Below are 13,899 nucleotides of genomic sequence, written 5' to 3'. Positions count from 1 at the left end.
TAGAACGTCCACACACACACACACACACGCACGCGCTTGGGGTTCTGCACATACAAGTAAAGAGGAGTACATGTATATTTTGGAGGGCTGTAGCTTCTCACACGAGGCCAACACACAGACCCGATGTCGAGCGAGAAACCGCAGGTGGCCATGACCGCGAGGCTGTCCACCAACATCAGGGAATCTGGCTCCAACTTCGCGCTTCTGTGCCCGGCGCAGGCCAACCCGCTCCCGACCTTCAGGTATTGTGTGCGTGTGTGTGTGAGAGAGACAACGTGCGTGCGTGCAAGCTCGTTTTGTTGCATCCCGACCAGTGCTCCTTTGCTAACTAAATGTCCTCGTTGTCAATCATGTCCATCGCACTGCTAACCAGATGCCCTGTCGAGCGGCCCTCCCAAAGTCCCGGTTCAGGCGCGGCTCAACCAGTTCATCAAGGACACAGGAGAGAGCTTTGCTATCCCGTGCGAGGCCCAGGGATACCCGGTGCCAGTCTTCAAGTACGGTTTGTTGACTTGTGCTTTCCTTGACACACACATTGCCTTCGTTCCGTGCGCGTCATGTTACGATGAGTAGAAGGAGAGAGCTAAAGAAAAAACTTGATGAAACGGGAAGCAGGAAGAGGGAGGTAGTGTGGGAGGGAGGGAGTGGACGGAAGGAGCCGGGTGGCTTCGCATGCAGGCGGCGACGCAACATTGTTACAAGATGTGGTTTACTGATGTTCCTTCTTGGTGGCCAGATGCCCTGTCCAGCGGGCCGCCCAAGGTCTCCGAGGAAGTGAAGCTCCTTCAGTACACGAAGCACCGCGGGCAAGGCTTCGGCATGTTTTGCAAGGCTCAGGGTTATCCCTTGCCCGCTTACAGGTAGGGAGGTTAGCTAGGTCGTTGTCAATGTTTTAAAAATGTGTTTGAAGGTTTTAGATAGATTTATTGTAGAGATTTGTATCTCTCTTAGGTTTACATGTACTCCATCTTCGAAGGCCATATTTATTTTAATTCAGTACGCCGTTAAAGAGTCATCGCGTCTCGCTTGACCAAAAACACGTGTAGCGCGGTCTTGGGTACTCTAATCAAAGCCGGGCATAGATTAGGCAAGGCAGTTAATATACGACCGACATCAGACGCCCTGTCGAGCGGGCCGCCCAAGGTTCCTCCCGTGGCCAAGTTTAACCAGTTCACCAAGCCGGAGGGAGAAGGCTTCGCCGTCCTATGCGAGGCCCAGGGTTACCCGGTGCCCGTCTTCAGGTAAGCACAGGGTTTCCGTTAGTGAAAGTCGAGGGCGAGTGTGACGATGAGGTATTCTTAGGTAAGTTTCTGGTGGACTCCTTCGGAAGGGCGATTGAAGTTTGCATTCGTGCTAAACTTTTCTTGGGATTTCCTTCTGTTCCACAATTAAAACATGGTGGAGTCATGTTTTACGACAGACTACAACACGTGATACCCATAAATTTCCGACGACATGAATGTAGTGGTACCCGATTTCCGGCATACTGTAGATGACAACGCATGGCACTCGAATGACACGAATGCTTGTTCTTGTCGTAGACGGGGTGGCAGGAGGGCCGCCCAAGGTGCCACGTAGAGCCCAGTATGACAAGTTGATGAGAGGTCGGGGCCAGGAGGTGGCGCTCCTGTGTGAGGCCCAGGCGCACCCGCTGCCGATGTTCAGGTTAGTCCCAAAGGGCGGTGGGTGAAGGACAGGTCTGTGTGTGCATGTCGCTCTAGGGTCTGGGGTTCCTGACTCTTGAATCTGCGAAAAGGCCTTCTCCCAACACCGAAGGCTTTCTTGTTCTTAGTGTCAGCTGTGACCGAATGCGGCATCTTCAAACAACTCAGAGGCTTGTCCTGTCCAATCTTACCTCTGCAGAGCCAGTGTCGAGCGAAGCCCCGAAGGTTTCAGAATATGCTAAGTCTCCGACCTTCCTGAGGGCGTCGGGCTCCAGCTTCACTCTTCTCTGCCCTGCCCAGGGCTTCCCCGTTCCGCAGTTTAGGTACAATGGAGTGAAAATTACTATATACATGTAGTACGAACCATTACACACGTACACGCACATGCACACACAATATTTGCTTATATATATGTATATATATGTATATATATGTATATATGCATATGCATATGTATATGTATATGTATATGTATATATATGTATATATATATATATATATATATATATATATATATATATATATATATATATATATATATATATATATATATATATATATATATATATATATATATATATATATATATATATATATATATATATATATATATATATACAGTTTGTGTGCGTGTGCACACACACACACAACATATGTATATATGTATTATGTATGCTTGTGTTAAAAATAACCTACGGCAAAACGTATTCCCTTCCTACTTAAGGTTCACACATGATTTTGTCAGCGTGATTTACAATTAACTATTTTTGGAAATAGAACCTGTTGGCCTGGCCGCTCCACGCCTGTCTGTCAGCGAACGGTTTGATGTGTCAGAGACGGGCGTGGGCGAGCCCTCCACGCTCACGTGCAAAGCCCAGGCACATCCCACGCCCGAGTACAGGTTAGCAGTAACTATTTTCTTTAGAGGGGGAAATGTGGACAAATTGCCCTTCGGTACGATGGTCTTCTAAACATACGCGCGTATGTTTTCATGATTTTATATGTGCCACCCTGTCTGTATGCATATGTTCCGCAGATATGTCATATACATTGACATATGTCATTTACACGCATATACGCCCGCACAGACTTTCACACCAACGCCCACACCCAAACGCACACGCAAACGCAAAGGCAAAGACACACACACACACACACACACACACACACACACACACACACACACACACACACACACACACACACACACACACACACACACACACACACACACACACATACACACACGAACACAGCGTAGCGAGACCAGCGTAAGCCAGTGCGCACAGATTCAGACGCGCCTCGACACCAGCCCTATCTCGAAGGGCCTCTTAACCGCAGCCAGCGGGGTTCGCCTCCTCCAAGGGCGTCTCCAGCGCGGGACGATCCAGCATCACGCGAAATTCTGTTCCCTTTTAGAGCCCTTCTCGAGCCAAGCCCCGAAGGCCTCGGGCGCTCGAGGCGACATCCTGACGAAGGAAAGGAGGTCGGCTTTCGCTATCACTTGCAAAGTCCAGGCTTTCCCGCTGCCAGAGTTCAGGTGAGGGCGTGGAGACAACTCTCAAGAGAATCATTTGTGGATGTATGTGTGTGTGTGCTTGTAGAAATGTATATGTGGGATTGATTAAGACATATAAGGCACATAGTCCCAGTTATCCTCATTTGTAGTTCATCCTAACTTTATCTACTTTATCGTATGCTTCCCCGCCGTCTGTCTCGTCTAGCCGTACCTCCAACCATTCAGGAACCAGAGTATCTATAACCAGATCAGCTGATTCGATTCCCTTAATGCAACTCCCTGGCACTCCTTGGCACTAGATCCGTTGTCCAGCGAGTCCCCAAAGGTCTCGGGCGAGCAGGGAGTCGCCATGGTGAGGCAGGAAGGAGCGGGATTTTCCATGCTCTGTCCTGCCCAAGGATTCCCTGTGCCTTCCTTCAGGTCAGTGTGTGCCTTAGTGTGCCCCATGAGAACAGGTGACCAGTCGGTTCGGGAAAGTCTCTTTGTTATAGACGCTCATCGCCGTTCGTCAAGATTGTGCAATTATCAAATGGATATGATGTGTTTTACGTGAGGCAACAGAGCACTAGAATATATTTTGCGCAAACATTGCATGGAGAAAAAGGTAGGTAACATTTGGTATGCATTGTTCCTTTGAACTCAGAACGCAGCAGAATATAGCAGAGAACAAAACGTGGGAGAACAAAAGAATCATTTTTAGATTTATATGTGAAATAGTATATGTCTGTTAAAACAGAATACGAAATTCAAGCAAACACGGGTTATGGGATGGAACGATTCGTAAACATTGAGTAAATTCAGAAAAAAATCTACGCAATCTTTTACTAGGATTATCCAACACTTTTAGGACCAGTTCCTATGGCGACGCATAAAGCACGCTTCATTATAGTGAGTTTCGGAGTGTCGCAGGGTCCCCAGTGCATAACAGCCTCCTCAAAAGTGGAATGGGATTTAACCTAAGGGGCGTGTCTTAGAGCCCTACTCGAGCGAGGCGCCCAAGGTCTCGGGCGCCCACGGCGAGATCATCATCCGAAGGGCAAAGACCGGCTTCGCGCTACCATGCAGGGCGCAAGGTCACCCCGTGCCCGAATTCAGGTCAGAGTTGTGTGCGTGAAGTCTACGGTGCGAGTTTGCCATATTTCATACTACGGCGAGTGAATCTAATTCTAGAACATAACAAAGATATGGAATATGCGCATATTTTTTAGGGGAATGTCAGTAAATCTCTTCAGGGATAAACGTGTTATAATTTTACAAGTCGCTCAGTTGCCATCAGTATATTAAGGTAAGAAATTGCATGTACAGGATAATTTCGCAAGAATCTTCATGACTCCACAGTAAGTCCCACCGCAATTTTTTTCTTGGTTAATTTATTTAAAAGGTAGGATATGAGGTATTTTTGAAATAAAAGAAAACCCATCTAGAGTTCTAACATGCGGGAAGTATGAGTATAAATCTCTCGAAGATGCCGGGGTGATTCTACTGGCCCCTCGTGGTTTTCGTTCATGCTCCTCGATCTCTATATTCCTTCCTCTCTCACCGCTAATGATTCATACACATAAGACTTATGCAGTAGCTACATGTTCAATGGCTTATATAAGAACACGTATCTATTGTATATTTCATGAAAATCTTAATGGAGCTGTGGTAATTCAGAACACAATTGTGCACTTTTCAAAGTAAACTAAGGACGGTGAGAATGATGAAGGAATAAAGTAGAAAGCTAGTTATTATTAAGAGCAATCAGATAGTCACCAAGTTGTTCTCGTTCAGCACCGTTCTCTAGCGAGGCGCCCAAAGTGGCTGAGGGGGAGAAATTCGACAACCTGATGCGGGCTTCCGGAAGCTCATTCGCCCTCCCGTGCAAGGGCCAGGGCTTCCCCGTCCCCGAGTTTAGGTTTGTATAGGGCTGGCGGGTGCATCTCGCCTGTAAAGATTTGTCTGCTATGAGATGCGTTGTTTTTTTTAGGAGTGTTGATAGTTGGAGTACATCTTACTTACATGGTATTTTGTGCTGTTTATTGCTTGGCCCGTGCATTTATTCCCATGTTAAAGGTATGTCGTCGAACCGAAGCGGTATCATGAGGCGGCCGAGGCGAAGGCCACTGTTCCCTTATGCTTTGTTCATGCTCCTCCGTCTCCATCTCCCTTCAGGCCTCACCGTCGCTACATCTTACTCTTATAAATACAAAATGTCCATATAGAATTACTGACGCTATGACCACTTGCCTATAATTTGTTTATCTCAAAAGGAAGAAAGTAATGGAAACGTAAAAAATATAATCCAAAATTTAGTCGAGTACTTTTGTACAAGGTAAGAAAGCGAACGGTGAGCAGAGGGGAGAATAGAGAAGAATAATGATAATCATTAAGGCACGGACCCAGACATTCATGAAATTATTTTGTCCAGAACCGTTCTCCAGCGAGGCTCCCAAGGTGTCAGAGGTAGAGAGGATTGTCAACTTAATGCGGGCTTCCGGAAGCTCATTCGCCCTCCCGTGCAAGGGCCAGGGCTTCCCCGTCCCGGAGTTTAGGTTTGTATCGGGATGGGAAACGTGTGGCGCGTGCAGCAGCAATAGTCATGAAAGGTGCTGTTGTCGAGTAACCCTAGGTAGTTGGAACACACCCTGTAGATACGACATCTTATACCTGACGTATGTACTTTCGTCATATATCGTTACATGACAATTATACAGTAAATATTATCGGGAGACACACATTAACACATCAGACCTACGACATTCAGAGCTTCGTCGAATGATCACGTATGCTAAAACTACCGATATTAAGCTGACTGTCTGGCGCGCAGAGCCTGTTTCCAGCGGGGCGCCCAAGACAGAGGGGGAGAAGATAGACACCTTCAAGAGGGCCCGCGGGTCGTCCTTCGCCCTCACCTGCAAGGCGCAGGGCTTCCCCGTGCCGGAGTTTAGGTCTGTATCTCCTTGGGAGGATCCGTTGCCTTTCGATTTCAGAAGATAGGGAAGCTTAAGCGAAGGTCTAACGGCTATAACCGATGGAGCGTAGGTTACCACGTACTTTCTCCCTCGCTCCTTCCTTCTCTCCCTCCCTCCCTCCTCTCTCTACCGCCCTCCCTCCACCTCTCTCTACCTCCCTCCCTCCTCCTCTCTCTACCTCCCTCCCTCCTCCTCTCATGTGAAAAAGAGAATAATAATGACTAAAATGTGTCCATGATGGCGAAACGTTTCTATTTTCAACCATTTCCAAATTCGAAAGAGCATTCAGCTCGGTTTAATTTCCTATATTTAGCTCTCCACCGTTTAGCTATCAGTCTCGTCAACATTCAGAGCTCCGTGTGAAGAACGAAAGAATGTTATTATAAATCTGACGTTTTCGGGTTCAGAACCGATCTCCAGCGGTTCTCCCAAAGTGGCCGAGGGAGAGAAGATCGAAACGCTCACTCGAGGCGTCGGCTCATCCTTCGCGCTGCTCTGCAAGGCACAAGGCTTCCCCATCCCCAAGTTTAGGTCTGTATTGCCCAGCGTCAGGAGAGGGCCTAAGGTGTTGTACATACGGGTTTTAGTTTGCAGGAAAATGGTGGGAGTGAAATGAATCTGAACGTATTGGTATGAAATGATGTTTTTTTTTTTTACCTAAGAGTTTTCCTGAAGCGCCAGCATCATCATCCTCCGCCAAAAAAAAACGAAAAAAAAAAAAAACGCGATAGCAACACGTCCGGCATTCAGAGCTCCGTTTTAGATTTTTTCCCCCTAAGTGTGTTGACTTCTGTGTTCAGAGCCGTTCTCGAGCGAGTCCCCCAGGGTGGCCGAGGAGGCACGGGGTAACATCTTCTTCAAGCAGAAGGACTCTTCTTTCGCCATTCCTTGCAAGGCTCAGGGCTTCCCCTTGCCGGAATTTGGGTCAGTGTCTTTTCATGTGGAAGGCAAGGCGCTGAGTCACTCAGGCCCTCCCCGCACTTTTATTTCCTTGATTTCGATGAAAGCGGTGGCCAGCGTGTGGGTATGTTTGTGTTCAAACGAAGAAGAATATTTGACATCAGAGACGAAGTAGTTGTGTTCTAGGTCAACGGGATTTGTGTTTTGAATGATTAATTATTCGATGATCCAAAGGTCTTAGAAGAAAAAGAAGCCTGCGAACTTTTTTTGTATTTAGTAGTGGCATTCAGTGCTCCATGGAAAGGGCGAGGCCAAGGCATGGTACTAAAATGTTGATCTTGTGTCCAGAGCCTTTCTCGAGCGAGTCTCCCAAGTTAGCCGGTTCCAGGAGCGACACCTTCTACAGGCGGCGGGGATCTTCCTTTGCCATTCCGTGCAGGGTCCAGGGCTTTCCCGTGCCGGAGTTTAGGTCAGTAATCCAGTAGGAGAAGTAGTGTGGTTGTTCTGGATGTTTCAGGAAGTTTCATCTCGCAGTTGTGTGTCTGTCTTCAAAATGCCGCCCGTGAGTGAATTTTTTGTTATTGTAGGGCAATCCGTAGTGGGTTGTTCATCATTCTGAATGTCATTACCGCTACCCGTAACATTCAGAGCTCCGAAATATGTTTAGATTCCTAAGTTAAAAAAGAGGCAAAAATTGATCAAGCTTTGCGCTCCTTCAGAACCTTTCTCGAGCGAGTCTCCCAAGGTGGCGGAGGGCGCGAGGGGCGACATCTACATTCGACATCAGGGCTCCTCCTTCGCCCTCACCTGCAGGGTCCAGGGCTTCCCCGTGCCGGAGTATAGGTGGGTGTGCAGGGAGGGGGACGTGAGTAATGGGAGGGGCGGTGACAGAGACGGGATGGGAAGGAGGGCTAAGGTAGGGACGGGGGAAGCAAAGAAGGGCGGAAGGAGGGCCGAGAAATTCAGGAGGTAGGGGAGCTGGGTGAGTAAGAAAGGAGGAGGAGGAGGAGGAGTTTGGAGTATGGAATGTGAGGGATTATGGGGAAATGGGTAGGGGACGCAAGAAAAGAGAAGAGACAGTGTAAGACAGGGAAGAGGAAGAACGCTACTGGAAGACGTATCTCCGTGTTGTTCCATCTACCTTGCCATCTATATGGTAATTAACGCGTGCATTTTAAAAGGGTTTGCGTTGCCTATTACAGTGACGAAATGCGTTGCTCGTTTCACATTTGTAGGATTAACGGCAAAGTTTGAACAAAATGCATTGCGAGTTACCACACAATGAAATTCTTTTTTACGTGAACAGAACATTACTCGATCGTAGGCACTGCCACACACCCTAAAACAAAGTCATCATCACGGCTACTCCAACACTCGGGGCTCCGTCATCCCTCGCCAAGTGAGAAAATGAAAATGTCAAGAGCTAAAGTATGCGACCTCCTCTCCCCCCCCCTTTCTGCAGCGGCGTTGTCGAGCGAGGCGCCGCGCGTGGCTCCCGGCGGGCGCGGCTTCATCATGGTGCAGAGGGCGGGCGCGGGCTTTGGCTTGACTTGCCCCGTCCAGGCCTTTCCCCTGCCGGAGTTCAGGTAGTCTTTACAGGGGAGGGCGCTTTGGTGGGTGGGGGGGGGGGTCAGGAAGGTACTTGAACATTGGGTTACCTTAATGTTATTGTTGATTGTTGTTGTTATTTTAATTATCATTATTGTTGTTATTATCATTAGTATTATTTTTATTATATTATTATTATCGTTATTGTTATTATTATTATTATTACTATTATCATCATTGTTATTATCATTATTATTATTATTATTATCATTATTATTGTTAATATTATTATCATTATTAATATTGTTAATATTATTATCATTATTATTATTGTTAGCAACATTATTACACACACAAATATATTTTTTCTCTAACGTATTCATCACACAGTAAATCAATCGCCAATTTTACTTCATTTATACCCCCTCTTCTTGAGAACGATGAACTGCAAGTCACTTCACTCCCTGTATTAAGAGGGGGGGGGGCGGGGGTCGACTCTAGTAACCTCACAACTCCAGGCCGTCTTGTTATAACGAAACAAACATTTCCGGCAACCAATGAACCCAATGAATACGACGATAACCAACCCGTATGTGCGTGTGTGTGTGTGTGCGTGTGTGTGTGTGTGTGTGTGTGTGTGTGTGTGTGTGTGTGTTTGTGTCTATGTGCGTGCGCGTCTGTGTACGTAGAGCCGTTCTCCAGCGAGTCCCCGAAGGTCGCGTCAGGAGCCAAGATCGACTCGTTCGAGTGGGGCGTCGGGGCCGCCTTCGCCCTCCCCTGCAAGGTCCAGGGATTCCCCGTGCCGGAGTTTAGGTGAGTGGGGTCGGGTTTATTTATTCATTAGGTGAGTCGGGACGAGTTTTTGAAGGAGTAGGGGCTATTTTTTTAAAGGGGGGAGGCGAAGGGAAGGGGGGAAGAGTCTAGGGAAGGTGAAAAGGGTGAAAAGGCGTCTGTGTTTTGAGTGTAGTCCTTATTTTTATCCGTATTTTAGGTGCCTAGTAACATTAAGGTAATTTTTTGTTTTATGATACCAATAATAATGATAATGAGAATAATAATGATAATGATAATGATAGTGATGATAATAATTATCATTATCGTTTTTGTTACTATTGTTATTATTATTATTATTATTTTATTGATGTTATGTTAGGGGAATATCTTCAGTTTTGGTTAGACAAGACGTCACTGTAAACACATTCACTGAGACGGCAAGGAAAGGAGATGCCCTTTTCCAGATTTTGTGCTGCATGATGCATAGATTGTGGGTTAACTAATTGATGAGGCGTTTGTGTGCGTGTGTGTGTGTGCGTGTAATTGTGTGTGCGTGTGTGTGTGTGTAATTGTGTGTGCCTGCATGCGTGCGTGCAATTACGTCCGTGTGCGCAGAGCCGTTCTCCAGCGAGGCCCCCAAGGTGGCGGCGGGGGCCAAGAGCGACACCTACATCTGGCCCGTCGGCACCGCCTTCGCCCTGCCTTGCAAAGTCCAGGGATTCCCCGTCCCGGAATTTAGGTGAGTCATCGCCTCGCTGCGCCCGCTCGCGTCGCTTCTGGGGGAGGTTGCTTTTCTTCAGGCATTCAGTTGCTTATCTTCGTCACTCGAGTTGGCGAAGGAACCCGCCACTTTTTGATAAAAAAGATCCTTTCACACTTATGTTAAAAAAGGCTTTGGAGTTATCAAACTTTTGTTGGAAAAAAATCATATCTTGGAATCCCACGCAATTCACTGGATGTTTTAAGCGCACAGATAAAAGTTTGTAAGTGAAACCCGGGTCTTCCCTCCTTAGAGTTTGAGGAGAGGAAGAGGAAGAAGAAGAGGAGGAGGAGGAGGCGATATGTTGTCGAGCGGAAGGCGGGCACTGCTTTAATATAATGAGTGGGGCTGACCTTAAAATGCAGACGGGTGGCTGAGACAGCTGGCGGCGGCCCCTGCGTCATGGTTAAAGGGAACCCCACACTCGACCGCCTTCACGAACTTTCTGAAGAGGTTCTCAGACGTCTTTTTTTGTACTACTACTTCCATTTTTTTAATAAATACTTCCGGTTCGTTTATTTAGACATTACTTTTGTGATTATGTTGATAGGTGGTGCATTTGGAGACATCTCTACGGAGGGATATTTTTTGATCTGTTATGCATCAACTTCTGAATACTCCATAGGTAACCTTCAGGCTAATGCGATGCGAGAGTGAATGTACAGACTTTTGTACTTAGCGCGCGTTTGAGTTGGAGGAGCGCTCTGTATTGGCCATTTATATCTCTTAGTGGAAGCTGGGAAGAGCAATTTTCGTGAGAGCTGTTTTGTGTTGGATTGTTTTTTTTTTTAATTAGGAATGAAGATTGGCGGCTTATGTTGCGAGATATAGGTGCCCTCTGTTTGTTTATGGGACTTATAGGAGGAAGGACACACGCACACTTACACTTACACATACTCACACTCACACACACACACACACACACACACACACACACACACACACACACACACACACACACACACACACACACACACACACACACACACACACACACACACACACACACACACACACACACACACACACACACACACACACTGAAAACTGCATTAAGACAATGAGAGATCTCAAGATTGCGAAGGCAGGTAACTCCGCGCTCAGCCAATAAGATTTTTATCATTCTGATCGATTTTTTCCCTTTTATTCTCTCGATGATATGTGTCTGTCCCGTTGCCCATTCACAATCCTTCCCGTATTAACAACTTTAGTATTTTTTAAACCTGGTCTTGCTGTCATTCCAATCACGTGGTTCCTGTTCTTCCAACCTTACGCCGACGCTCCACTGTTCATCCGTATGTCCTGGTGTTCCTCTTTGACCTGTTCTCTCGCGGCTGTTCTAGAGCCGTTCTCCAGCGAGGCCCCCAAGATCGCCGAGTTCTCGAGGAGCAACACCTTCATTCGGGGCGTCGGGTCGGCCTTCGGGGTTCCTTGCCAGGCTCAGGGCTTCCCCGTGCCCGAGTTCAGGTCAGTTTCGGTGTCGTCATCTGAGGGGCGTGGGCGAAGGTGTGGGCGGTGAGGAGTGGGCATGGGTGTGGGCGAAGGTGAGGGGTGGGCATGGGTGTGGGCGAAGGTGTGGGGTGGGCGTGGGCGGAGGCGAGGGATGGGCATAGGTGTGGGCGAAGATGAGGGGTGGGCATGGGTGTGGGCGTTGGATAAGGTGAGGGGTAGGCGGAGGCGAGGGCGTAGGCGCTTGTGTAAGGTTGGAAAGTGGGAAGAGACAGGAGGGGAAATTCAGTGGCTGAAGGGGGGATCCACTCGGCCAATAATTCGGTTGAGCGAGCGCCCGTTCCGCTATCCGGACCTCGGAAGGGCTGTAGGTTCCTTGGGGAAAAAAGTTTCAGCCAGCGGTCGGCTTGCTATGATGCGCAAGGGGGGTGGGGGTGGAGGTTGGGGAGAAAGACTGGATATGGAGTGCTTTTCTGTGCCGATTTGATTTTTTTTTTCTCTTTTGTCTGATATCTTGTGTCCCTCCTGTCTATCTATCAATCTCTCTGTCTGTCCATCTATCTATCTATCCATCTATGTGGAATTCTCTCTCTCTCTCTCTCTCTCTCTCTCTCTCTCTGTCTCTCTCTCTCTCTCTCTCTCTCTCTCTCTCTCTCTCTCTCTCTCTCTATCTCTCTCTCTCTTTCTTTCTCTCTCTCTCTCCCTCTCTCAAAACTATTTTTCCATATCTCTTCCAATCCATCTACCTATGTCTATCAGACACAAACACAGTTACTGACATACAATTACTCTTTCTCACAATAACGCCACTCCTATTGACATGTTGATACTGAGGTTCTTAATTGGAGATGAATGTAGTAATCAGGAGAAAAAAGTGAAGAAGTAAATAAAGGGAAAGAAGACAAAGGAAAGCCTACCAAATGAGGCACGCAATTAAGGGGAAGTAGGGTATGGATTTTCATCGCGCAGCTGCCGTGTCATCTTCGTAGGGGGTCAGAGGATGAGTCACTCGTGAGTCAGCGAGGCCCACGCCAGAGTCACCGTAGTGAATCATGTATTGGTCTTGGCTTCACGTCACCTTTCTGCCTCAGAGCCAATGGGGACTCGCAATTATAGTCTCCCGTTATTTACGAAGACGAAGTGGGGGGAAGAGGCGAGAATGGGCCTAGTTAGAAACAACATGAAAGACACAAATGGATAGAGTAAGACGTAAAAGGTACTAATATGGGAATGGCATAGCGTGTTATGAAGGCTCCCTTGGGTATGCCTATATCCCTTGTTGGGATCTCATAAATCATCCCCTTTGGTAGCCCCCGTGGGTAGTGCTCCCCCAAGCCTCACCCAGGTGGAGAAGAGCAGGACCTACGAAACGCGGGAAGGGCGTGCGTTCAGACTCCTTTGCGAGGCGCACGCCAATCCTCCACCCTCCTTCAGGTAAGGTTTGTTCTTGGTTCTTTCTTAAGAGCACGGCCAACGCTTCGTCTGTCTGGTAAGTTTTGCATTATGTTTTATTTATGCCTTTCATCGTCGTCCCGTTGATTAGCTCTTCGACATCCAGGCTTCCTGAGATAAGCAGAGGTAGTGATAGGATGGTCACAGACTGATTGATTGCGTCTGGTTCAGAACCGGTTGGCAGCGGTCCTCCGCGAATGACGAAGGAAACGAGGCTGGAGTCCTTTGTGCGCGCTGCTGGGAAGCCGCTGACTCTGCTGTGCCAGGGTCAGGGCCACCCCGTGCCATCCTTCAGGTAGCTGAGTGACGTCGTCCACACGCAGATCCCAGAGCAATTAGTTGTTTGCCGACCGGTGTTTGAACACCATTATGATATGTCGTGTGTATTCGTCGGTTGACATTAACGTAGAGAAATTAAAGATAAATATTTAAAATCACGGTTGCAAAGGGGACGTCTTCAGGCATCATAATCAGAATGAACACAGCATGAATGGTGACGATGAAGGACGTTTATGAATGTTTGTATGTGAGCCACGTTATTGTGCGGCGGCAGGTGGCGTGGGCAGCAGCGGCCCGAAATTCACCAGCAGGACGGAGCTGGAGGCCTTTTCAGAGCGAGAGGGCGAGGGCGTGTCGCTCTTCTGCCAGGCCCAGGCGTCGCCCCCGCCCGCGTTCAGGTAACTGCCCACCGCTTGCTAGTACCCCGAGGCTTCTGCTAAAAGACAACGTCTGGCATGGCAGCTGTCTATGATGAGTTTGACAGGACTCTCTACACACTGTAAGATAAAGGGACCGCCCAACATTCAGTGTATATCGGAATGGGGAAGAGAGTGAGTGAGCGAGCTAGTCATTGAGTGAGGAAGTGAGCAATGGATGATC

General features: G+C 47.8%; 1 protein-coding gene across 1 annotated transcript in view; it reads left to right on the top strand.

Moving 5' to 3' along the window:
* The window catches only part of Dscam1 (Down syndrome cell adhesion molecule 1), a 194,844-nt gene that overhangs the window by 63,898 nt on the left and 117,047 nt on the right, over positions 1-13,899 (top strand). The gene's annotated exons all lie outside the window — the stretch shown is intronic.

This window comes from Penaeus vannamei, chromosome 4, assembly GCF_042767895.1.
Source record: "Penaeus vannamei isolate JL-2024 chromosome 4, ASM4276789v1, whole genome shotgun sequence".
NCBI lineage: Eukaryota > Metazoa > Arthropoda > Malacostraca > Decapoda > Penaeidae > Penaeus > Penaeus vannamei.
Note: the sequence above shows the minus strand (reverse complement) of the source record. Positions and strands in the feature narration are given on the sequence as shown.